General features: G+C 42.7%; 1 protein-coding gene across 2 annotated transcripts in view; it reads right to left on the reverse strand.

Annotated features, from left to right (window-relative positions):
* The window catches only part of PAFAH1B1 (platelet activating factor acetylhydrolase 1b regulatory subunit 1), a 104,483-nt gene extending 77,807 nt beyond the window's left edge, over positions 1-26,676 (reverse strand). Inside the window, exon 1 of one of the 2 annotated variants that reach the window (XM_053568523.1) lies at positions 26,293-26,676. The gene's annotated coding sequence lies outside the window, so the exon portion shown is untranslated. Of the gene's footprint in view, positions 1-25,443; positions 26,098-26,292 lie in introns of those variants that run through there. The other variant, XM_053568524.1, reaches the window with a different exon arrangement.
* Positions 26,677-27,008: the final 332 nt, after the last annotated feature.

Genomic DNA, 27,008 nt, shown 5'->3' on the forward strand with positions numbered 1-27,008 from the left:
CTGTGAGCTGTGACGGAACAGCACTCTATTGAGGGTGATAGCTTGAGACTCTGTCTCAAAAAATAAATAAAAATTACTGCTTTCAAAAAGACAAATTGTATCACTTGATTCTCACCCTTTTTCAAAATTAAAAAAAAATCAAATTCTGAAATCTGAGCAATAAGATATATGAAATTTGAGCAATGCAATCAATCTCTTTTTCATTTATCTTTGTTTTGAGACTCTGTTTCACTATGTCGCCCTCGGTAGAGTGCCATAGCTTCACAGCTCACAGCAACCTCTAACTCTTGGGCTTAAGCGATTCTCTTGCCTCAGCCTCCCAAGTAGCTGGGACTACAGGTATCCGCCACAATGCCCAGCTATTTTTTGTTGTTGTTGCAGTTGTCATTGTTTAGCAGGCCCAAGCCGGGTTCGAACCTGCCTGCCTCAGTGTATGTGGCCTGTGTCCTAACCACTGAACTATAAACACCAAGCGATTTTTTTTTTTTTTTAAGGCAAACATGGAACAAAGTTTATGGAAGAAGAGAAAGGTAGGATTACAGAATAAGAACAAGATACAGGATTACAGAGCAAGATACATTTGCCACAGACAGCAAACAGGCCTCCACTCCCAGGGCAAGTAGGCAAAGAGACCAATTTTTTTTTTTTTTAATTTTTTTTTTTTTTGTAGAGACAGAGTCTCACTTTATGGCCCTCGGTAGAGTGCCGTGGCCTCACACAGCTCACAGCAACCTCCAACTCCTGGGCTTAAGCGATTCTCCTGCCTCAGCCTCCCGAGTAGCTGGGACTACAGGCGGCTGCCACAACGCCCGGCTATTTTTTGGTTGCAGTTTGGCCGGGGCCGGGTTTGAACCCGCCACCCTCGGTATATGGGGCCGGCGCCCTACCGACTGAGCCACAGGCGCCGCCCTTTTTTTTTTTTTTTTTAAGATTGAACACTAACTAATATATATCAGGAAGAGTATATCAATTTTTAAATCTTGTAGGATATCACTGGGCTATTTCAATTTCACACTGAAACTTAAAAGACCTTTTTAACCTTCTACTATGTTTATTGCTTTTCTGGTTTCTGCTTACAAATAAATGCTACATTTTCAAGTGACAATAAGACAAACATGGCTACAACAGCCCTGTAATTCTGATTTTTTTCAAGTCAAAACTAGTAAAAACAATAAAAAAAACCTATTCCTTTAAAACAAGAGGAAAAGGTTCGGTGCCTGTAGCTGCGCTCCGCACTTGTAGCTCAAGTAGCTAAGGCGCCAGCCACATACACCAGAGCTGGCAGGTTTGAATCCAGCCCAGCCTGCCAAACAATGACAACTACAACGAAAAAATAGCCCAGCGTTGTGGCAGGCACCTGTAGTTCCAACTACTTGGGAGGCTGAGGCAAGAGAATCGCTTAAGCCCAGGTGTTCAAGGTTGCTGTGAGCTGTGACGCCATGGCACTCTACCCAGGGTGACACCTTGAGGCTCTGTCTCAAAATAAATAAACAAATAAATAAATAAATAAAATAAAATAAAATAAAACAAGAGGAAAAAAGCTTCATAATATAGTCAGCCCTGCCCTGCATACCTGTGGGTTCTGTATTTGTGGAATCTACCAACTGTGAGCGGAAAAGTATTTGGAAAAAAATGATTTAATATTAACACAATAAAAAAGAATATAAATAAAATGATACAGCATAATAACTATTTACATTGTTATTAGGTACTGTAATGTAATCTAGAGATAATTTAAAGTATTCAGGAGAATGTACATAGGTTATTGTTTTTTTGTTTTTTTTTTTTTTGTAGAGACAAGAGTCTCACTTTATGGCCCTCGGTAGAGTGCCGTGGCTCACACAGCTCACAGCAGCCTCCAACTCCTGGGCTTAAGCGATTCTCTTGCCTCAGCCTCCCGAGCAGCTGGGACTACAGGCGCCCGCCACAAGGCTCGGCTATTTTTTGGTTGCAGTTTGGCCAGGGCCGGGTTTGAACCCGCCACCCTTGGTGTATGGGGCCAGTGCCTTACCGACTGAGCCACAGGCGCCGCCCATGCCTGGGTATTATTATTATTATTTTTGGTTGTAGTTGTTGTTTGGCAGGCCCAGGCTGGATTCGAACCCGCCAGCCTCGGATGTCTGTGCCTGGCGCCCTAGCTGCTTGAGCTATAGGCGCCAAGCCTCTAGTAGAATTTCTGATAGTGCCAAGTGGTTAGTTATCTTTCTTAACTATTTTTCTCTTAAGAATGCTGTGAAAAGACCAAAAGTCACATTATAACAAAGATATTTGTACCAGAATGTTTATTGCCAATTCATAATTGCTGTATTGGATTGGAAAAAGTCATGGAAAAAGCCCAAGTGCCCATCGATCCAGGAATGGATTAATAAACTGTGGTATATGTACACCATGGAATATTATGTAGCCTTAAAGAAAGATGGAGACTTTACTTCTTTCATGTTTACATGGATGGAGCTGGAACATATTCTTCTTGTAAAGTATCTCAAGAATGGAAGAAAAGGTATCCAATGCACTCAGTCCTGCTATGAAACTGATTTATGGCTTTCGTATGAAAGCTATAACCCAGTTATTTTTTGGGGGGGTTTATATTATTTTATTTTGGCTTTTTTTATTTTATTACTTATTTTTTATTTCTTTACTTTTTTTGTTGTTGTTGTTGAAACAGGGTCCCACCCTTTGCCCCTGAGCAGAGTGCAGTGGGCGTGGTAGCTCACCGCAACCGCAACCTCAGACTCGGGCTGCGGGCACCCCGCTGCCTTAGCCTCTGGAAACTGCTGGGATTACAGGCGCTCGCTGCAGCTATAACCCAGTTATAACCTAAGAATATGCGGAAGGGGGAAAGGGAGGGGAAAGAGGGGGGAGAATGGGCAGAGGGAAGGTGATTGGTGGGATTACAAATCCCACCTCTAGGAAAAATAAAGAAGTTAGTCAGGTGTGGTGGCGCATGCCTGTAGCTTCAGCTACTCAAGAGGCTGAAACAGGAGAACTGCTTGAGCTCAGGAGTCAGAGGCTGCACTCAAAGATACAGGTAAAACTCAGTAAATGTAGAATATAATTGTCTTAACACAATAACTAAGAAAATGCCAGGAAGGCTTTGTCAACCAGTGTGATGAAAATGTGTCAAACTGTGTATAAAACCAGTGTATGCTTGCTTCTTCTTTCTCTTCACTTTTAATGTGTGGTATTTTGTAGTTTTATGAATCCTTATAAATTGCCTTCAATAAAGGGTTACAAAAACAAATACAGAAACTACACAGATAAAAGGTACAATCAGGTGCAACTAAAACAGCAGAACTGAGTTTTCAAGGTAAGTTCAACGAAATACAAAATTATTGAGCAGACACACAATAAAATGTTTCTATCCAAATCCTAGATCACCCATTTGCTGCCTCTCGAAAAAATACTTAATGAAAATAGTGGGCGGCACCTGTGGCTCAGTGAGTAGGGCACCAGCCCCATATACCGAGGGTGGTGGGTTCAAACCCAGCCCCGGCTGAACTGCAACAAAAAAATAGCTGGGCATTGTGGCGGGCGCCTGTAGTCCCAGCTGCTCGGGAGGCTGAGGCAAGAGAATCACGTAAGCCCAAGAGCTGGAGGTTGCTGTGAGCTGTGTGACGCCACGGCACTCTACCGAGGGCAGTAAAGTAAGACTACATCTACAAAAAAAAAAAAAAAAAAGAAAATAGTGCTGAAAGGTTGGCAAATTATGGAGATTACACTAGTTTTCAACCTCTTTGCTTCAAAATCCTTCTGGAATAAGGGTGTATAAAACAGAAGAATAGGTAAACTGGCCAGGTAAGGTGGCTCATGGGTATAATCCTAACACTTTCGGAGGTCAAAGCAGGAGGACCACTTGAGCTCAGGAGTTCAATACCAGTTTGAGCAATAGCAAGTCCCATCTCTAGGAAAAATAAAAAAGTTAGCCAGGTGTGGTGGCGCATGCCTGCAGCTTCAGCTACTCAAGAGGCTGAAACAGGAGAATTGCTTGAGCTCAGGAGTCAGAGGCTGCACTCTAAGCCCAGGCAACACAGACCTTATCTCGAAAATAAATAAATAAAATAAGTAACTTGCCTTTACACAGAACCTCACGATTTATAAACTATTTTCCTATCTTTCCAATCTTCAGCTACACTGTGAGACAGCCCTCCATAGTTACTTACACATAAATGCAGGGATCACAAACTCACATCTATAAAGAACAACGAAGGTAACGGAAATGAGTGAAACCAGGCATAGCTGCACTCTTTCTATTCATGACTCATTTTGTTCATCTATTAATCTTATTTTCTTTCTTTTTTTGATTTTTTACAACTGTTTAGCCATCTATTAATCATATTAAAATATGCTTCACTTTCAGAGAGACATGCTCTCTCCTACTTTTCTTAAATATAACATACTTAGCCATACTTTTTCCATTTTTTCACAGAAACATCATCAATAAAGATGTTTCTGTCTAAAACTGTACAAGTGCAATAGTAAACAAAGAGTGGGAGGAACTTGTTTCACTGGAAAACTTGTGCCCAGATAGGTAATAGAGGGCAACTCTGATACACCTTGGATCAACTGTTGCCATGGAAAATTATGGACTCCACTGTTACCAGAGCTTCTGATTTTTCAGAAATAATCCAAAAATAAGAGACTTTATGTAAAATAGTTAATTTTTAAATGTTTATTTAAAAAAAAAAAATTGAAGAGCAGGATGGCTCACGCCTGTAATCCTATCATTCTGAGAGGCCAAAGCAGGTAACTGTTTGATTCGAGACCAGCCTGAGCAAGCATAGGACCCCATCTCTAAAAAAATACCCCAGCATTGTGGCGGGCACCTGTAGTTCCAGTTACTTGGGAGGCTGAGGCAAGAGAATTGCTTGATCCCTAGAGTTTGAGGTTGCTGTGAGGAAAAACACCACAGCACTCTCCCCAGAGCACGCAAAGTGAGACTCTGTATTTAAAAAAAATTTTTTTGAACTATGCAAATCCAAGGGAAATACAGTTATAAACTAAGTTTGGCCTGCAAGCTGTCAGTATGCATGCAATCTCTGGCTGTATATTGAATAAAATATAGGTTGTTTGAATGGCTGAAGAGACTGAAGAAAACAGAATAAAGTTTAAGAAGATAGTCTAGGGGCAGCGCCTGTGGCTCAAAGGAGTAGGGCGCCAGCCCCATATGCCGGAGGTGGTGGGTTCAAACCCAGCCCCGGCCAAAAACTGCAAAAAAAAAAAAAAAAAAAAAGGAAGAAGAAGATAGTCTAAAATTGATGCCAACAATATTATTACCCGTTCTCTTTATTCAAGTCAAACCATGAAGATCACTAAAGAGCAAATATTTTATTTAATTAAGCCGAGGATAAATTCTCCAATGCAAAAATACTTTATCATCTCAACTCCAAACACCTTCCTCACATTCATTACAGCATTATTTGTAATAATAAAAAGTTGTGAACAACCTGAATACCCATTTCTGTAGTCTAGACATACAAAGAAAACAGGGTATAATCATATATAAGAAATCATACAACGAAGTAAACTAAATCTATATATATCAATAAAACTCTAGAAAACATTTTGTTAGGTTACCAAACTGCAACAAAAAAATAGCCGGGCATTGTGGCAGGCGCCTGTAGTCCCAGCTGCTTGGGAGGCTGAGGCAAGAGAATCGCGTAAGCCCAAGAGTTAGAGGTTGCTGTGAGCTGTGAGAAGCCACGGCACTCTACCCGAGGGCAGTACAGTGAGACTCTGTCTCTACAAAAAAAAAAAAAAAAACCAACTTGTAGAATAATACAGGTATATAACAAAACATTCATGTAAAATCTAACAATCTACAAAGTATTTGTGTACATTGTTTGTGGATACATACAAATGTAGTAAAATTATAAAACACTCAACAGATAATACAACTTGAGGAGGAACTTGACCACTAGGAAGACGGGGAATGGGACAGGAAAGGGATACAAAAGGGACATTAATAATGTCTTAAAAATTTAAAAAAAAGAAAGAAAGAAAGAAAAGCTCTAAAACAAATATGACATGTTAACATCTTTGAATTCTAGTAGAAGATATATAGATATTGTTATTATTACTGCAGTATTTTTCCTACACATTTATTCATTCTTTAATAAAAATAAGTAATAAACTGTAAATCTGTGAAATAAAATTTAAAAGAAAAAACAAAAAGCACTTTTCTGATTGAACAGAGGTCTCATGATAGATACGCCTCTTAATAGGTAACAAGTTGGAAATATAAATGACATAAAAGCACTGAAGGAAAAAGTCCTACACATCTAAGGCCCTATGTAGAATTATGGAGTCAAATAGTCAAGGTTCAAATATTAAAACTTAATACATAAACTGCATGACCTTAGACAAATTTGGAAACTTCCTCAGTTTATTTGCCCATTTATAAAAAGGGGGGCGGCGCTTGTGGCTCAGTGAGTAGGGCGCTGGCCCCATATGCCAAGGGTGGCGGGTTCAAACCCAGCCCCAGCCAAACTGCAACAAAAAAATAGTCGGGGGCGGCGCCTGTGGCTCAAGGAGTAGGGCGCCGGTCCCATATGCTGGAGGTGGTGGGTTCAAACCTAGCCCCGGCCAAAAACCACACAAAAAAATAAAATAAAATAATCGGGCGTTGTGGCGGGCGCCTGTGGTCCCAGCTGCTCGGGAGGCTGAGGCAAGAGAATCACTTAAGCCCAGAAGTTGGAGGCTGCTGTGAGCCGCGTGATGTCATGGCACTCTACCGGAGGGCGGTATAGTGAGACTCTGTCTCTACAAAAAAAAAAAAGGGCGGGGGGAGGGCTAATGGTACCACCTACTGGGAACAGATGTGGTCAAGCTCATCAATATTAAGGAGTTTTCCACCATTGTATTAACCTCACTACACCTCAAGAATAATAAAGTAGTACTTTATTACTTTAAACATTTCACTTTTGCACTTATACAAGTAAGAGACACTGCTTTCCTAGTATCTAAGGACAGAGAACAAATCATTTTTGCTATCTTAAGATAGGGTAATCTTTCTTTTTTTTTTTTAGACAGTCTCACTATGTTGCCCTCGGTAGAGTGCCATGGCATCACAGCACCCTCAAACTCTTGGGCTAAGCGATTCTCTTGCCTTAACCTCCGAAGTAGCCGGGACTACAAAAAGAGTGGGAGGAACTTGTTTGTTGTAGTTGTCACTGTTGTTTGGCAGGTCTGGGCTGGATTCAAACCTGCCAGTTCCGGTGTATGTGGCTGGCGCCCTAGCGGCTGAGCTACAGGTGGCAAGGCTACCCTATCATTATTATTATTACCATCACATCATCATCACCATTCTAGTAGCAACAATCAACATTTGCTAGGTACTGTCCCCAGGCTCTTTGAATGCATTTACTCATTTGCTTTACATTAGATAAATCTTATATTGTATAGAAACTACAACAAGAGAAAAGTTTATCATTAGATTATGAATTGAGAGAAAATCATGTTTCTTCCAAGTGAAAAAAATTAGGAAAAGCTGCCTGGAAAAGGAGAATCTGCTATGCAGACGCAAAGGATAGATTGGGGGAGGTGAGGAGTAAGTAAAAGCAGCAAAAGAAACACAAAGTATCTTCCTAAAGCTGAACCACCAGAGACACCGCAGGCAATAAGAAAAAAGATGAAACGGTGAGCCAGGTCCTGTAAGAAAAGTCTTTGAGTGCCCATTTAGGATTACACTAACATCTATTAGATATCACATTTTCCCATTATGCCTTTTTTTCTGTATGCACTTTCTTTTTTTTTTTTATTTTTTTAAGTGTTCTAGTATTTCTTATTTATTTATTTATTTGCAGTTTTGGCCGGGGGTGGGTTTGAAGCCGCCACCTCCGGCATATGGGGCCAGCGCCCTACTCCTTTGAGCCACAGGCGCCGCCCCAGTATGCACTTTCTTATACAGAATATAGTTCATTAATGTCAGTAAAATGTTGATGCATTTTTGGCAGCTAAGTAACTTGAGAACTGTGATACAGAAAAATTCATCTTTATATAATATCTTCCACAACGCCTCTTAATTCTCTACTATGCCTAATGACACCCAGTTTCTCAATTCCACTCATTCAAGTTTTTGTTGTCTAACTGCCCCCTCCCCATCACACTACTCATTTATATCTGTACCTCCTAACAGGTTTCTCTAGTCAACAGCTTCGTTGTCACTGTCTTATTTCAAGCACCTACTTTTTTTTTTTTTGAGACAGAGTTTCACTATGTCACCCTTGATAGAGGGCTGTGGCATGACAGCTTACAGCAACCTCAAACTCTTGGGCTTAAGAGATTCTCTTGCCTCAGCCTCCCAAGTAGCTGAGACTACGGGCTATTTTTTAGAGACGGGGTCTCTATCTTGCTCAGGCTAGTCTCAAACTCCTGAGCTCAGGTAATCCACCCACATCAGCCTCCCAGAGTGCTCGGATTACAGCCATAAGCCACTGTACCTGGCCTCTTTTATTTATTTATTTATTTATTTTTTTTTTTTTTGAGACAGTCTCACCTTGTTGCTGTTGGTAGAGTGCCACAGAGTCACAGCAAACTCAAATCCATGGGCTGAAGTAATCCTCTTGCCTCACCTCCCCAGTAACTGGGACTACAAGTGTCTGCCACAGCACCCGGCTATTTTTTTTTTAAAGACGGACTCTCGCTCTTACTCAGGCTAGTCTCAAACTCCTGAGCTCAGGCAATCCACTGCTTTCGCCTCCCAGAGGGCTAGAATTACAGGCGGTGCCCAGGCTTGTAATGTTTGCTTTTGCTTGAAATTGCTCAATGTCTTCCAAATTGCCTAGCAGCTATATAGAATACAATATAAATACAAAACATAAATTTTATCAATCTGGCTCAGAATGTGCCTTTCCAGCCTCAAATTCTACAAATCCCTCTGTCAAACCATTTACCAGCATACACACAAATAGTTTCTCATGCTTTTGTGCCCAGCATGTTGCTGTTCCCTCTACCTAAACCTTCTTTTCCATGCCCACTCGAATTATTCGTTCCCCTAGATTCAGTTGGCTTTTCACTCCACTGTGGAGAGATCTGATGGGCTTTGCAATAGCCTAAGTGACAGATTATCATACACACAGTACACAACTCAGAACACAGATTTAAAATAGTACTTAAGTGTACTGACCTTCCTATCCATTTAATCATTTTATTTTTAAATCTAGAGAAAATTTAAAGAAAGTTCATACTGTTAGGCTGGGCGCCAGTAGCTAAGTGGTTAGGGCACTAGCCACATTGTTCCCGAGCTCCTGGGTTTGAACCCGGCCCAAGACTGCTAAACAACAACAATAACAAAAAATAGCCAGGCATTGTGGCAGGCACCTGTAGTCCCAGCTACTTAGAAGGCTGAGACAAGAGAACAGCTTGAGCCCAAAAGTTTGAGGTTCCTGTGAGCTGTGATGTCACAGCATTCTACTGAGGGTGACAAAGTGTGACTCTGTCTCAAAACACACACACACACACACACACAAAGTTCATGTTGTCCTATTTCAATACAGTTCCCTCCTTTTCAAAAAAAATTCTTTTTTCTTTTCTTTTTTTTTTTGAGACAGAGCCTCAAACTGTCACCCTGGGTGGAGTGCCATGGCATCACAGCTCACAGTAACCTCTAACTCCTGGGCTTAAGCGATTCTCTTGCCTCAGCCTCCAGAGTAGCTGGGAATATAGGTACCCGCCACAATGCCCACCTATTTTTTTGTTGCAGTTTGACCGGGGCTGGGTTCGAACCCACCACCCTCAGTATATGGGGCTAGAGCCCTACTACTCACTGAGCCACAGGCATGGCCCTAGTTCTAATTTTTACGGACACATAATGATATGCCCCCAAAGCATCAAATATCACTAGTATAGAAGATACCTAACATCCAAAGTTCATTAATAGTACCTTTTTTTTTTTTTAAGGTGATTTTTTTTTTTTTTTTTTTTGTAGAGACAGAGTCTCATTGTACTGCCCTCGGGTAGAGTGCCGTGGCGTCACACGGCTCACAGCAACCTCTAACTCTTGGGCTTACGCGATTCTCTTGCCTCAGCCTCCCAAGCAGCTGGGACTACAGGTGCCCGCCACAACGCCCAGCTATTTTTTTGTTGCAGTTTGGCCGGGGCTGGGTTTGAACCCGCCACCCTCGCATATGGGGCCGGCGCCCTACTCACTGAGCCACAGGATAGTACTTTTAAAAATGTTAGAAATAATACTACTCAGGAGGCTGAGGCAAGAGACTTGCCTGAGCCCCAGAGCTGGAGGTTGCTGTGATCTGTGACAGCACAGCACTCTACCAAGGGCGACAAAGTGAGATTCTGTCTCTAAAAAAAAAAAAAAAAAACCAACAACATGAACTTCAGGCCGAGTGGTATTGTGGCTCATTAGCACTCTGGGAGGCAGAGGGGGGTAGGATTGACTGAGCTAAGGAGTTTGAGACCAGCAGAGCAAAAGCAAAACCCCATCCCTACTAAAAATACAAAAATACTAGCTAGAAGCTTGGCACTCGTAGCTCAGTGGTTAGAGCGCCAGCCGGGCACTGTGGTGGGCGCCTGCAGTCCCAGCCACTTGGGAGGCTGAGGCAAGAGAATCGCTTAAGCCCAAGAGTTGAGGGTGCTGTGAGCTGTGACACCACAGCAACATAGTAACAATCTGTCTCAAAAAAAAAAAATATATATATATATATATACACACACACACACATATATATGTAAGCTAGATGTTGTTGTAAGCGCCTGTAGTCCCAGCTACTCAGGAGGCTAAGCCAGGAGGATTGCTTGAACCTAACCCTGGAGTCTTAGGTTGCTATGAACTAGGCTGACACCAGGGCACTCTAAGCCTGGACAATAAATAGACACTCTGTCTCAAAAAAAAAAATACCAAAACCCAAAAACATTTCCTTGGCTCCCTACCTTTTATTTATTTAGCAAATATTTATATAGCATTTACTATATGCTAGGCACTGTTTTAAGTATTTCACAAACATTCATTTACTCCTAAAACAACCTAGGAGAATTTAACAAGCCCAATATAACCCAGCTATATAAGCAGCAGACCAGGAAGTTGAACCCTAGGTACCCACACTCCACAGTCTGGGCTCTTAGCCACCAACTATGGGGCCTCCTGAATTTTCCTAAAGTCCACATGCTTATATGAGCTCACACAATTAAGTTCACAAATTGGTCCTAGAAAAAGTGCTACATATCTCATTGCTGAATATTACTACGGTCACCTTCTAAGTACTTCTCTTGGCCATCTAGTGACCATAGTGATAATCGGCAATGAGGTATGTAGCACATTTTCTAGGATGAGCTCAAGAACATAATCGTCTGATCTCCTAAGTTCTTCAATTAGTATCTGGCCCTGTCCACATTTCAAGTTTCATTTCTAATCAAGCCTCTTACCCTACTGACACATAACACATGCCATCTTCCTCCCCACCTTGTGACCTAATTAATGGTGCTACCTGCTGTCCTCTGTGTCTGAAGCACCTCTAGTGCCTCAGCACAATTCCTGTAACAGAGTGCACTGAATACATTTTGACAAAAGAATGAACTTTTTAATGTCTCATAAAATTATAATAACAAAATTGTTATTAATTACATTGGCTACATGTAAGAAACATCAAATGTCTTAGAATTCGTCTCTCCAACACACCTAATAATTACTCATGAAAACACACAAATAACCAAAACACTCTCCAACCTTGGTCCTCCCTATTTCTTATTATTTTACAACATCCACATCCACACAATAGTACTCAAGCCCACAGACACACATAAAAAAACACATCAATTCCTCACTTTCCTCATTCCTTATCTCCCTTGTTCCCCATATCCAAGTAATTCTATACCCACCTAAATCCATTCCTTCAATCTGAATTGTACTTCTACTTAAAAAGGCTTTTCATGGGTCTAATGACTTCCACAGTTGCATCTTCCACAATGCTCACAGCTGCCTTTCTATAAGGCGAATCTTACGATGTCACTTACCATAACTTAAAAATCTCTACTGGTACCCCAAGGACAAAAGCAATAGTTCTCAAAAACAATCAGTTGAAAATGCAGATATCCCTGGTGCGCTGCTTCTTGGAATCCTTATTGTACAAATCTAAGATGGAGCCTGAAAATGTGCATTTTCCGCAGATAATTCCAATGTAGATGGTTCATGCACCATCCTAGTCTCAGGATAAGTACTTCATTCCTCCACTCTCACCCTTTATTGCAGCCATACTGAACTACATGGACCTTCCCTTTCCCACCAAGCTGTACTTACGAGACTGTACAAATTACTTCCTCTGCTGAGAATAACCTCCCTATCAACCACAAGAAGCTTTCTTCGAAAATGTTCCGGCAACATCTTTTTGAAAGCTCCTTTGAAAACACTTAAGCTTTCATACATCACCAAGTACATATTTTGATTATGGCACAGTTAAATATGTATATACACAGAAACATGAGACATCTCTGCATGTCAAACGTGTTTATAGGGCAGGGGCATAAAATCATGTTTGTATTCCCAAGGCTTAGTATATAAACACAGCTAAATAAATGTTCCCAGGAGAGAAAAATGATGAAAATTCAAAAGAAAAACAAAAATACACAGTGGTGTTAGATCATTTTTTTAAAGTAGAAACCCAGTGAGCTTCTCTATACAGTGTGAAAAAAGGGGCGGCGCCTGTGGCTCAAGGAGTAGGGCGCCGGTCCCATATGCCGAAGGTGGCACGTTCAAACCCAGCCCTGGCCAGAAACCACAAAAAAAAAAAAAAAAAAAAAAAATGAAAAAAGAAGGCAAAACTGAAAACTGCAAGAACTGTAATAACTGTAATTCTCAAGAATTATCTTGCCCTTAAATTATAAATTCCCTTTAATATAAAATAAATCTCTTTCAAGACACAAATCTACCAGTTCTGTAGATAAAGAATCTAATCAGTCAAAATATTTTGTTTTCTGCTATAATATTTAAAATTTATTTTGGAAAAAACCGGGGGTGGTGTGCGCCTATACTCCCAACTACGTGGAAGGCTGAGGCAGGAGGACCGCTTAAGGCCAGGAGTTTGAGACAAACATGGGCACTACAGCAAGACCTTGTCTCTAATTGATTTGAAAGAAAGGGAAGAATGGGGTGAATTTAAATGCTAGCATAAAACCAATGAACAAGATACCCCATGTACTTTGCTCCTGAGATCACAACAGTCTCCCTCTAAACAAGCTCTTCTCTGAAATTCCAATTTGAGGGCTCTTCTCTGAAATTCCAATTCCTCTTTACTGAACATCAGTCTGCATGGCCAACACTGAGTTTTACCTCTCAGAGTAATTTCCAGAGGACATATATATTTTATAGCTTCTTCAGAGGTTTTCTTCAATCTTTATACTTCAAACAAGTATTTCCCTTAAAATACTGTATTTTAAAAAACAAACTATAAAAAATAGGAGGTTTTTAATTAATAATATTCAAAATTCTACACCAGGGTGGTAGCTCACACCCGTAATCCTAGCACTCTGGGACGCTAAAGCAGGAGAATCCCTTGAGCTCATGAGACCAGCCTGAGCAAGAGTAAGTCCTCATCTCTACAAAAAATAGAAAAATTAGCCAGGTTCAGTAGTGCATGCCTGTAGTCCCAGTTACTTGCGAGGGTGAGGCAGAAGGATCACTTGAACCCAGGAACATGAGGTTGCAGTGAGCTATAATGATGCCAGGGCACTCTAGCCCAGGCAACAAAGCGAGACCCTGTCTCCAAAACAAAAAAATTCTAAACAAGGGCGGCGCATGTGGCTCAGTCAGTAGGGCGCCGGCCCCATATACCGAGGGTGGTGGGTTCAAACCCAGCCCCGGCCAAACTGCAACCAAAAAATAGCTGGGCATTGTGGCGGGCGCCTGTAGTCCCAGCTACTCGGGAGGCTGAGGCAAGAGAATCGCCTAAGCCCAGGAGTTGGAGGTTGCTGTGAGCTGTGTGAGGCCACGGCACTCTACCGAGGGCCACAGGATGAGACTCTGACTCTACAAAAAAAAAAAAATTCTAAACAAAATGTTTCTAATTATAATATGATAAGTTATGAGAGGAGATAAATCTGCCTTACAGACAAATCCCAAATAATATATGTAAGTGCTCTCCTGTCCAGGAGATAGAACTTTACTAGCTTTGTAAGGATAAAGTAAGGAACGGAAAAGTAATAACTTTACAGTAGAGAAAACTAGCAAACATCACATTAAGCAAGTGATGAAGGTTAACATCACCAGTGATGTTTGTATCATGTACATGATGTGTACATATCTGACATCATGTGATGAGAAGTGAACTTCACCTCTGTTGCATTTTGTCTGGAAAACTCACAGCCTCAATCTAAATCATGAAAAAAACATCAGACAAACCCAATTCTGAAGACATTCTATAAGGCAGTGGTTCTCAACCTTACTAATGACATGACCCTTTAATACAGATAATGTCATCATGACAGGTACTCCCCTTTAATACAGATGATATCATCATGCCAGGTACTCCCCTTTAATGCAGATGATGTCATCATGCCAGGTACTCCCCATTATACAGATGATGTCATCATGCCAGGTACTCATACGTGGGTGTATCTGCACGTGGGCAGACTGCCTGGAGATGGATAAAGGAGCAGTGTCTGGGTTCCTAAGACCATCGGAAATATGTTTTCCAAACCCCAAAGGGATCACGACCCACAGGTTGAGAACCTATGGTATAAGGCATTTCACCAGTATTGCTCAAGACTGTCATGGTCATTTAAAAAAAAAAAGGAGAAGAAAAGAAAAACTGAGAAGCTGTCACAGACCAGAAAATACTGGGGAGACATAACAAGACATTTAAATACAATACAGTGCCTTAGACTGAAAGTGGAACAGAAGGGAGGACATTAATGAAAAAACTGGTAAAGCTGGGCATGGTGGCTCACACTTGTAATCCTAGCACTCTGGGAGGCCGAGGGGGGTCAATTGCCTGAGCTCACCAGTTGGAGACAAGCCTGAGCCAAAGCAAGACCCCATCTCTAAAAAAATAGCCAGGTGTTGTGATGGGCGCCTGTAGTCCCAGCTACTCAGGAGGCTGAGGCAAGAGAATCACTTGAGCCCAAGAGTTTGAGGTTGCTGTGAGCTGTGACGCTACAGTACTCTACTAAGGGAGGGAGGGAGTGAGGGCGGAAGGAAGGAAGAAATCAATCCAAACAATCTGAAGTTTTAACAGTAAACCAAAGTTAGTTTCTTAATTTTGACAAATGTACCAAAGAAATGTAAGATGTTACGAGGAAAACTGAGGACTCTTCTATACTATCTTTACAATTTTACTGTGTATTGCAATCAGTCCAAAATCAATGTTGGCTTCTCTTAAAATGCAGATTATTTAAATTAATAATATTTAAAGTTTCAACAGAAATTCTCATTGTTAAAATAAATAATACTTGTAGTCCCAGCGCTGTGGGAGGCCAAGGCGGGTGGATTATGTGAGCTCAGAGGTTAGAGACCAGTATGAGCAGCAGTGAGCCAGAGTAAGACCCGGTCTCTACTAACAACATCAAAAACAGCCAGACGTGGGCGGCGCCTGTGGTTCAGTGAGTAGGGCGCCGGCCCCATATACCAAGGGTGGTGGGTTCAAACCCAGCCCCAGCCAAACTGCAACAACAACAACATACAACAACAACAAAATAGCCGGGCGTTATGGAGGGCACCTGTAGTCCCAGCTTCTCAGGAGGCTGAGATAAGAGAATCGCTTAAGCCCAAGAGCTGGAGGTTGCTGTGAGCTGTGACACCACAGCACTCTACCGAGGGTGATAAAGTAAGACACTGTCTCTACAAAAAAAAAACAAAAAAACAGCCAGACGTTGTGGTGGGTCTGTAATCCCAGCTACTGGGGAGGCAATGGGAAAGAGCACCGCCAGAGGAAGAAGAAAATGAACAAAAAAGAAAGAGTACTTTAAATGAAAAAGAATGAACAAGAAAGCTGAAATTAAAAAAACTAAAAAATTTAAAATAAATAATACTTGGCAGTTTATGGGTTGTTTTTGTTGTGTTTTGATTTTGAGGCATCCTCCTGCCTCAGTCTCCTAAGTAACTAGGAGCCAGCTCATTTTCCTATTTTTAGTAGAGATGGTGTTCCGGAGTGATAGAATTATAGGTGTTAGCATATAGTGTACCACATCTGGCATACTTTGCAGTTTATACAAAATGCTTGTTTGTAATATAATTTTATATTAAAAACCTGAATTTTTAGCCGGGCATTGTGGCGGGCACCTGTAGTCCCAGCTACTTGGGAGGCTGAAGCAAGAGAATCGCCTAAGCCCAAGAGTTGGAGTTTCCTGTGAGCTGTGATACCATGGCACTCTACCGAGGGCAACAGCTTGAGACTCTGCCTCAAAAAAAGAAAAAAACCTGAATTTTTCTCTTTTTTTTTTTTTTTTGAGACAGAGTCTTACTATGTCACCCTTGGTAGAATGCCATGGCATCACAGCTCACAGCAACCTCCAACTCTTGGGCTTAAGGGATTCTCTTGCCTTAGCCTCCCAAATACCTGGGACTATTGGCGCCAGCCACAATACCCACCTATTTTTTTGTTGTAGTTGTCACTGTTGTTTAACTGGTCCAAGCTGGGTTCTAAACCACCAGCCTGGGTGTTATATGGCTGGTACCTAACCACTGTGCTACAGTTACCAAATAACCTGAATTTTTCCATTTGGCAATGATTTACATAGCCCTTTTTAAGCACTAAGTAGCCATCACTGAGGTGGGGCACAGTGGCTCACACCTGTAATCCCAGGAGGCGTGTAGATTATTTGAGCTCAGAAGTTCAAGACTAGCCTGAGCAAGAGTGAGACCCTAGGGTCTCCAAAAATAGGCGCACATTTTATCTAGCACCTGTAGTCCCTGCTACTCAGGAAGCTGAGGAAAGAGGATCACTTGGGCCCAGGAGTTTGTGGTTGCTGTGAGCTATGACGCCACAGAACTCTACCAAGGGCGTCAAAGTGAGACTCTGTCTCAAAAAAAAATAAGAACCTATCACTGGTTTCAGATATATATGCATAAAGAATAGCAAACAAGAAAGAATCTCCAGTACTAATTTAAAAGAAATACATTTAAAACTATAAGAACTAAACCAGGCACACTTAGGAAGCTGAAGTAGGATGACTGCTTCAGCCCAGGAGTTTGAGACCAGCCTGGGCAACAGTGTCTTTTTTTTTTTTTTTTTTTTGAGACAGAGTCTCAGGCTGTTGCCCTGGGTAGAGTGCCATGGCGTCACGGCTCATAGCAACCTCAAACTCTTGGGCTCAAGTGATTCTCTTGCCTCAGCCTCCCAAGTAGCTGAGACTACAAGTGCCTGCCACAATACCTGGCTACTTTTTTGTTGTTGCAGTTAGACTAGCCCCAGCAACACAGCAAGAAGCTACCTGTACAAAAGATACAGAACTTAGGCTTGGCACCCATAGCACAGTGGTTACAGCGCCAGCCACATACACCCAGACTGGCAGGGTGGAACCTGGCCCATGCCAGTTAAAAAACAATGACAACTGGGTGGCACTTGTGGCTCAAAGGAGTAGGGCACTGGCCCCACATACCAGAGGTTTCAAAACTGGTCCCGGCCAAAAAATGCAAAAACAAACCCCCCCCCCAAAAAAAAAATGACAACTACAACAAAACAATAGCCAGGCACTGAGGCAGGTGCCTGTAGTCCCAGCTACCTGAGAGGCTGAGGCAAGAGAATCACTTGAGCCCAAGACTTGGAGGTTGTTGTGAGCTATGACACCACAGCACTCTACCGAGGGTGACATAATTACACTCTGTCTCAAAAAAACCAAAACAGGGTGGCACCTGTGGTTCAGTGAGTATGGCGCCGGCCCCATATACCGAGGGTGGCGGGTTCAAACCCAGCCCCGGCTGAACTGCAACCAAAAACTAGCTGGGCGGGGCAGCGCCTGTGGCTCAGTCGGTAGGGCGCCGGCCCCATATACCGAGGGTGGCGGGTTCAAACCTGGCCCCGGCCAAACTGCAACCAAAAAAAAAAAAAAAAAAATAGCCGGGCATTGTGGCGGGCGCCTGTAGTCCCAGCTACTTGGGAGGCTGAGGCAAGAGAATCACTTAAGCCCAGGAGTTGGAGATTGCTGTGAGCTGTGTAAGGCCACGGCACTCTACCGAGGGCCATGAAGTGAGACTCTGTCTCTACAAAAAAAAAAAAATAGCTGGGCGTTGTGGCGGGTGCCTGTAGTCCCAGCTGTTCGGGAGGCTGAGGCAGGAGAATCGTGGAAACCCAATAGCTGGAGGTTGCTGTGAGTCCTGTGACATCATGGCACTCTACGGAGGGCGGTAAAGTGAGACTCTGTCTCTACAAAAAAAACAAAACAAAACAAAACAAAAAAACAGAACTTAGCCAGGCATGGTGGCACATGTCCTTAGTCTCAGGTACTTGAACCCTGGAACTGGAGGCTGCAGTGAGCTATGCCCACACCAGTGCACTCCAGCCTCGATGACAGTGAGATCCCAACTCAAAAATTAAAACAAAATAATTGCCAGGCATGGTGGCTCCCACCTGTAATCCCAGGCAAAGGCGGGTGGATTGCCTGAGCTTACAGGTTGGAGACCAGCCTGAGCCAGAGCAAGACCTCGTCTCTGAAAAGAGGTCTTTTTAGAGGAAAGGTCTTTTTAGAGGAAGAAGAAAATGCACAAAAAAGAAAGAGTACTTTAAATGAAAAAGAATGAACAAGAAAGCTGAAATTAAAAAAATCTAAAAAAATAAAAAATTTAAAATAAATAATACTTGGCAGTTTATGGGTTGTTTTTGTTGTGTTTTGATTTTGAGGCATCCTCCTGCCTCAGTCTCCTAAGTAACTAGGAGCCAGCTCATTTTCCTATTTTTAGTAGAGATGGTGTTCCGGAGTGATAGAATTATAGGTGTTAGCATATAGTGTACCACATCTGGCATACTTTGCAGTTTATACAAAATGCTTGTTTGTAATATAATTTTATATTAAAAACCTGAATTTTTAGCCAGGCATTGTGGCAGACGCCTGTAGTCCCAGCTACTTGAGAGGCTGAGGCAAGAGATCCACTTGAGCGATTTTGAGGTTGCTGTGAGCTGTGATGCTACAGCACTCCACTGAGGCAACACAGTGAGACTGTCTCAAAAAAAAAAAAAAACTAAAGAATCAATACAACTGATTCACTATCTCCACCCTCCTTTTGTAGTAAGCTTATTTTCGATAAAATAAAAATATAGAAAGATGAATGGATAAAATGCTAGTATCATAAAACATCCTTCTACCTTTGCCTTAGATTAAAAAGATTAATTCATAATGTGCAAAAAAAAATTTTTTTTTTTTTTGGAGAAAAAAAAACTTTGTCGCCCTCGGTAGAGTGCCGTGGCACAGCTCACAGCAACCTCAAACTCTTGGGCTGAAGAGATTCTCCTGTCTCAGCCTCTGGAGTAGCTGGGACTATAGATGCCCACCACAATACCTAGCTATTTTTAGAGCTGGGGTCTCTCTCTTGCTCAGGCTGGTCTCGAACCTGTGAGCTCAGGCAATCCACCCATCTCAACCAGGTTTACAGGCATGAGGTAGGCATGCTAGGATTACAGGCATGAGCTACTGTACCCGGCCCCATAATGTGCAAAATCTTAACAAACAAAACTTTCTACACTGTTTTCAAATTTTAAACTTCTTAAAATTTTCAGATTCTTGGGTGATGCCTGGGGCTCAGTGAGTAGGGTGCCAGCCCCATATACCGAGGGTGGCGGGTTCAAACCCGGACCCAGCCAAACTGCAACAAAAAATAGCCAGGCGTTGTGTTGGGCGCCTATAGTCCCAGCTACTCGGGAGGCTGAGGCAAGAGAATCACCTAAGTCCAGGAGTTGGAGGTTGCTGTGAGCTGTGACACCACACACTCTACAGAGGGCAAGAAAAAAAATTCAGATTCTGCTATCTCTTAGAAAGTTTCTTAAGCCTCAGTTAACTATCAATTCTTGTCAACATAAGAGCCTCAAAAGCAGATAATCAAAATGTACAGGTAATTTGTCTGTAATTCACTTTCTTGTACTTGACACTTTGATGGAAACGTGCCTCTTTTTCCTGAGACAAGGTAAAATCTCTGTATAGAAAGTAAAAACACGGGCGGCGCCTGTGGCTCAGTGAGTAGGGCGCCGGCCCCATATGCCGAGGGTGGCGGGTTCAAAGCCGGCCCCGGCCAAACTGCAACAACAACAACAAAAAAAAAAATAGCCGGGCGTTGTGGCAGGCGCCTGTAGTCCCAGCTACTCGGGAGGCTGAGGCAAGAGAATCGCGTAAGCCCAAGAGTTAGAGGTTGCTGTGAGCCGTGTGACGCCACGGCACTCTACCAAGGGCGGTACAGTGAGACTCTGTCTCTAAAAAAAAAAAAAAAAAAAAGTATAAACACTTGGGTGGCTCAGTCGGTAAGGCGCCGGCCCCATATACCGAGGGTGGCAGGTTCAAACCCGGCCCCGGCTGAACTGCAACCAAAAAATATCTGGGCGTTGTGGCGGGCGCCTGTAGTCCCAGCTGCTCGGGAGGCTGAGGCAAGAGAATCGCTTAAGCCCAGGAGTTGGAGGTTGCTGTGAGCTGTGTGAGGCCACGACACTCTACCGAGGGCCATAAAGTGAGACTCTGTCTCTACAAAAAAAAAAAAAAAAAGTATAAACACTCTTCTCTCCATCACCCTAGTACTACGGAGATCCCTGGAGTTAACTATTACAAAGAACTTTGGGATAGCACATTCCTTGCACATGACCCTGCATTCAATCAAATGCATGGAGCGTTTATTTACTTATTAACACTATCTGTACAGCAGTATCAGGCACTTTCTGGGAGAACCTACTGAAATGACTAAGGCCTCATGCATGCAAAATAGTCAACAAGACTGTATGTTAATAAATGCCGATTTAAATGATGCAGGCAATAAATGCCACCAATTTTCACCATTTAAGAAAATAAATTAACGTTTATTTAAGAAAATAAATTAAAAAGGAATGTATGATCATGCAAGGCACTATCCAAATGGTTCCATAACTGCAATATTCATGTCATGCTAGCCGCTAACCTGTGACCTTAGGAAAAGAAATTTTTTGGATTTTAGTTCTTCCATCCATAAAAATACCTATCTAACTCAAAAACTTGCCAACCAAACAAATTAAAATGAGTACCATGTTCAATATTTATAAAGTTCTACAGAAATGTTTATGGCAATATTTTAGAGAATACTTTTCCAGAAGTATCCTTGATAAATGCAAATTAGCCCTAACTAGGTAAGTTTCAACCAAAGGCCACCTTTTTTTTTTTTTTTGTAGAGACAGAGTCTCACTTTATGGCCCTCGGTAGAGTGCCGTGGCCTCACACAGCTCACAGCAACCTCCAACTCCTGGGCTTAAGCAATTCTCTTGCCTCAGCCTCCCAAGTAGCTGGGACTACAGGCGCCTGCCACAACGCCCGCCTATTTTTTGGTTGCAGTTTGGCTGGGCCGGGTTTGAACACGCCACCCTCGGTATATGGGGCCGGCGCCTTACCAACTGAGCCACAGGCGCCGCCCCAGAGTCTCACTTCTTTGCCCTCAGTAAAATACACTGGCGTCACAACTGACAGCAACCTTAAACTCTTAGGCTTAAGCAAAGCGATTTTCTTGCCCCCAAGTAGCTGGGACTATAGGCAACCGCCACAACACCCAGCTATTTTTAGAGACAAGGTCTGCTCTGGCTCAGGTTAGTCTCAAACTCAGCCTCCCTGAGTCCTAGGATTACAGGCATGAGCCACCACACCCAGCCCCCAAAAGCCACCATCTTTTAAAGGGAAAACAAAATTCAAAATAATAAGCACTTCGATGCCTGCATCCAATGAGTAGAACTAGCATTTCACAAATTATCAACTACAATCTATAACTGCTATTCCAAGGTTAAAAATTATACACATAGCAGAAATTAAAGTGAGGTTCTATTAATGACTAGCCCAAGTATCACACCAAACCAGTAACAAAGCTATAACAATCCAAAAAGTCTTTAATCCAGTTAACTAATTAGGCTTACATAAAAACAGCATCTTTTGGGTGGCACTTGTGGCTCAGTGAGTAGGGCACGGGCCCCAAATACCCAGGATGGTGGGTTCAAACCCGGCCCCGGCCAACCTGCAACAAAAAATAGCTGGGTGCTATGGAAGGCACCTGTAGTCTCAGCCACTCAGGAGGCTGAGGCAAGAGAATCACCTAAGCCCAGGAGTTGGAGGTTGCTGTGAGCCGTGACACCATAGCACTCTACCGAGGGAGAGAAAATGAGACTCTGTCTCTTAAAAAAAATAAAAAAATTAAAAAACAGCATCTTTCTTCATGAAATACAGATTTCTCAAAATGTTTGGCCTTTAACAACTAGGAGTCACTCTACAGCTAAGCATCTTCAGAACAGCACGTTTGTTCTTTTTCTTTTCAGAGTTCATATTATGTATCATTAGCAGATTATGATATATATCATAATATATATATTATGTATCATTAGTTTTATTTTATTTTATTGTATTTTTTTTTTGCAGTTTTTTTGGCCGGGGCTGGGTTTGAACCCACAATCTCAGGTATATGGGGCCAGGGTCCTACTCCTTTGAGCCACTGGTGCTGCCCTATCATTAATTTTAAATAGAGTAACTTTATAAATAAAAAAACAATTAGCAGTTGTATTTTAGAAGCCCTAAAAACAGTGGCAAAGAAGTTCCACTTCAAAACAACTGTTCTGTCTTTACAGAGAACCTAAAAACCTACCATAATGAAATATTTTCATAACAGAGACTTAGAGGCAAGTAAAAAAATCTTTTTTTAGGACCACAAACAGAAATGGCCAGCTTGGTTTAAAACTAAATGAGCCTTTGGCAAACCAGCACATGACTCACTGCTTTAGAACTCAATGGGAAGAACTGGAAAATTCTCTCTGTCCTAAGATTTTGCTGCAGGTTTTTTGTTTTTTTTTAAGACATCTCCCATTTTAATGCTGAAAACTTTCATAATTTCTATGGCTTATTTATTAAGATGACAAGTTGTGAATAATATGAATCACATGTAAATAAAAAGTCGTATTTCTTCCTGGATATTAAAAAGTCGTATTTCTTTCTGGGATACCTTGTACAGTAAAGTCATTCACACACACACACACACACACACACACACACACCCCTATATAAATATAAAATCTATTACTTAGTATATAATCAAGAGGGATACATTTATATTCTTTTTAGAAAATAGAATACAGACAATAAAATATGGATGTTCTGGCCAGAAAAAAGTAAAAATTAAAGAGATACTGATTATTTCTTCCCAGAAATACCTTGAAATCTCTTTTACGTTTGAAATACTTTATCTAGAAAAACAGATACTAAATAATCTACTAAAAAAATTAAATTCATCCCGATTTCATTATGTTTTACAAATGTGGCTTTATAAACACTGATCTCCAAATTAAGCACAAGATTATGTCATGGTATCAGAAATACACATTTCGAAATACAGCCCTCTTAAGCCAAATTACCTTAAGCTCTTGATCAACTAATAATCTACTGAAAAATCACCACTCTTGGTGTGCTATTCTATACAAATAGTATAGATTGGGCCTATATAGTATAGGCTGGGCCTATGTCTAACACATAAAATGGTAAATTAATATTCCCAACCTTACTCATTCTTCACCATATTAACCCCTCTACTTTCTACTCACATTAGAAAGAAAATTATAAAAACATATCATACATTGACAAATATTCATAAAGCCCATTAAAATCACACTAACCACATAAATGTGAAATTCTTTTCAACATGTATACACATGTGAATGCTTGATACAAGGCATTAAAGTGACCCAACCCTTCTTATGGCAGTATCTCACAAAAAGGTCCCTTTCAAGGGGCAACCAAGAGAAAAGATCTATAGAGAGTCATATCATTTTTACTCATCTTTGATGTTCCTTATTGAAAAATCCCAAGTAGATTTACTGCTCTAATGCAAACTAAAGTAAAACAACTATAGCATTCTTATTAGATTTTTGCAGTAAATCTGTACCTACTACTGTTTCTTGCCAAATACTTCTGGCACTCATTAATTTACACTTATTTGACCAGAACAATAAAAATGTATTGTGTATATGTACCTTTTTATATATATGCACACACACACATAGATAAATATAGAGACAATAAATGTCTGCTTTGAGCAGACACTGCTTTTTATCCCAATCATTCAATGCCCATCTTGTGAAAAAGGTGGAAAACATAAGATTTTAAGATTTACTACAAAGAAATGCCTATGTTATAGCAACAATTAGTATCAAATAACCTTACAAACATAAGCACTTAGAAAGATGCCACGAAAGGGCAATCTAGCATTTAACAGCTTCTGCTCCCTTACTCCACCCAGTCTTCTCGGCTCAATGGCTGTTTCAGCATCCACAAATGTTAGCCCATTTTTTAAAAAGGAAGTTGGGGGGAGTTACCAAAATAGGTTTTGTTCCATCAAAATTAACAAATACAGAAATATTTTATGTGAAAAATTAGGTTCCTCTCTCTGATTTTAAAAATATACACCAACTTTAAATTTCTTTTAGGAGAGTCTCCCCTTCTGAAAAATCCAAACAATGATCATTTATGAACATGAAAGAATAAATCACTCTAAATACAGATTACTCTTCTGCTTTAATAAAAACTGCAATTTGCAACTGTCAATTATTTTGCAAACCCCGAAAGACACCCATTTGAGATTAAAACCTAGCTAATGCCTTAAAACCAAACCAGAATTTTTTAAGTAAAAGCTTTTAGTATATACTCAACATTACCATCAACATATCCAAGCAGGAAATTTTCTTGATTAAGAGAATGAACCCTACACAAAACAAGCTCTGCTGCAGAAAAATAAAAACATTTTAACAAACACTACTGTGGTGAGAAAGGAAGAATGACATTATTACTGGTATGAAAGGCCCAAGCACTATCTCCTCCACCCTAGCCTCAAAAAAAAAAAAAAAAAAAAAAAATCACACAAAACAACCCACCCCATAACAAAAATAGAACTGCCAAAAATGGAACAATTTTTTTGTTTAGACTTTAAAATGTTATGAATCTCAAGGATCGTGTGCTTAAAGCAGAGGTCAGAATAACTGTAATATCTCTATTTCTCCCGATTGCCTCTTAAGGAAAGGGGGAGGGGGAGACCTTGGCATGACATCGCCCATTAGGAAGGAGACCACAAATCTGGTCCTTCTCTTCAAAAGCACATTTCTTAACCAAAAGACTGACATAAACTGGATCCAAACCTCAACCCCAACCGAAAATTTCCTGCCCTCCTTCCAAGGAGTTTCTTGCTAAGTCACTGAAGAAAGGAAGAATAACAAATAAAGCCAAGGCACCTTACTCTCTCCTATCTCAGATATTGAAAATCTCTTCTGTTATGTTTAGAGAGTCAAAATGTGCCCACCACCTCAATGCATTTCTCACCTGGGAGACTGAAAAGGGTAAATATACACTAGCACTGCGTTTCCCAAAGGAGTGAGATTAGATTAGATGACGAAGAATGGCAAAGGGCCTCGAAGCTCAATGTTAACAACGTCAAAAGGCAACTCCCGTTCGAGGAGCCGGTCGCAGAAAGCGAAATCCTGCCTGATTCGGTGGGTGGATGCTGCAGATTGTTCGGTGGGTCGGGCCACTCCTCCTCGAAGAGTACAGAAGGGCGGACCACCGCACCGGTGAGCCAGGGAGGCGGTGGGCCATCCTCCTCAGGTCAACCCCATCCTGAGGACAGGTGGGGAACGCGACGCTTGAAAGGCCCTGTGGGAGCCAAGGAGGCGCGGGGCTGAGTCCAGTCCCCGAGCCGACGACCGCGGGTGGGGTGGGGACTGCGGAGCTCGCCTCCGCGGCCCGGGAAAGAAGGGCCGAGCCCTTTCCCCAAGATCAGAGAGCGACCTATTCCCCACGCCCTTCCTATCCAAGAATACTTTTCTTGCTAAGTCACCGAAGGAGGAGAGTGATCCCTTCTCCCGGAGGGCCACGGATGGAGTCGCGGCGGCCAGGCACCCCCGGAGCCCAGGCCGGGCAGAAGAGGAGCGAGGGCAGCGCCCTTCACGGCCAGTCCCCCCTCCTCCCGTGTCTCTCACTCAACGGCCGTCGCGGCCGCCATTTTGAGAGCGAGGAGAGAAGAAGAAGGAGGCGGCGGCGGCGGCAGGGGGAGGGGAGAATGGGAGGGAGGGGACCGGCGCAGCCACATCGTCAGGCCGCCGGGCCCAGCCCGCAGCCGCCCGAACGCAGCGAAGGAGACACAGTGGAGGGTGCAGACCCTCGCCGCCTTACCGGAGCGATGCACCGCCGCCTCCGTAGGGCCTCTTCCGTCCTTCACTCCCATCCACCGGCGGGGAAGGGGGGGAGGGACAGGGAAGGGAAGAAGGAGGGAGGGAGGGAAGGAGGGAGGGGGAGGATGGCGCGCTGGGCCCGGTCCCGGGGAGGGGGAGGGGAGGGGAGCGGGAGGGCTCCTCAGCCGTTCCGGGGCTCGAGCCCAAGCCCGGCGCTCGCGGTTTCTCTCGCTCGCGCCCGAGCACTCCCTTTCTTCTCTTTCTCGCTCCCTGGGTCGCTGCTCGTTCGCTCGCTCACTAGCTATCTCGGCCGCCGGACTCCACCGCCGCCCCGCCGCTCCAGCTCCGTCTGTCACAGGAGCTGCCCCAACGCCCTGACGTCACCGCGCCGCCGCCACCGCCGCCGCCCCAGACCCGCCAGGAAGAGGGAGGGGAGGGGGCCGGGAGCGGAGGAATCGCTCCCGCGCATGCGTCGGGCTGGGCCGGGCCCAGAGCTTCGCTGCCTTCCTCCTAGCGGGCGGGTGGCTTGGCGCTGCCGAGGGGCCGGCTGGCGAGATTGCGCAGGAAGGTGCTGCTTCTTGAGCTGCTCACGCCTCAACCTTGCGGAAGGTTTTTTTTCCCCCTAACCCTCTTCTGACAGTTGTGGCCTCTTACGGACTCCAGCTCTGCTTTCCTTCCTGTCCTGCCTTTGCACTCATACAACGCTCTCCCCGCTTC

Source organism: Nycticebus coucang, chromosome 18 (genome assembly GCF_027406575.1).
Source record: "Nycticebus coucang isolate mNycCou1 chromosome 18, mNycCou1.pri, whole genome shotgun sequence".
In the NCBI taxonomy this organism is placed as follows: Eukaryota; Metazoa; Chordata; class Mammalia; order Primates; family Lorisidae; genus Nycticebus; species Nycticebus coucang.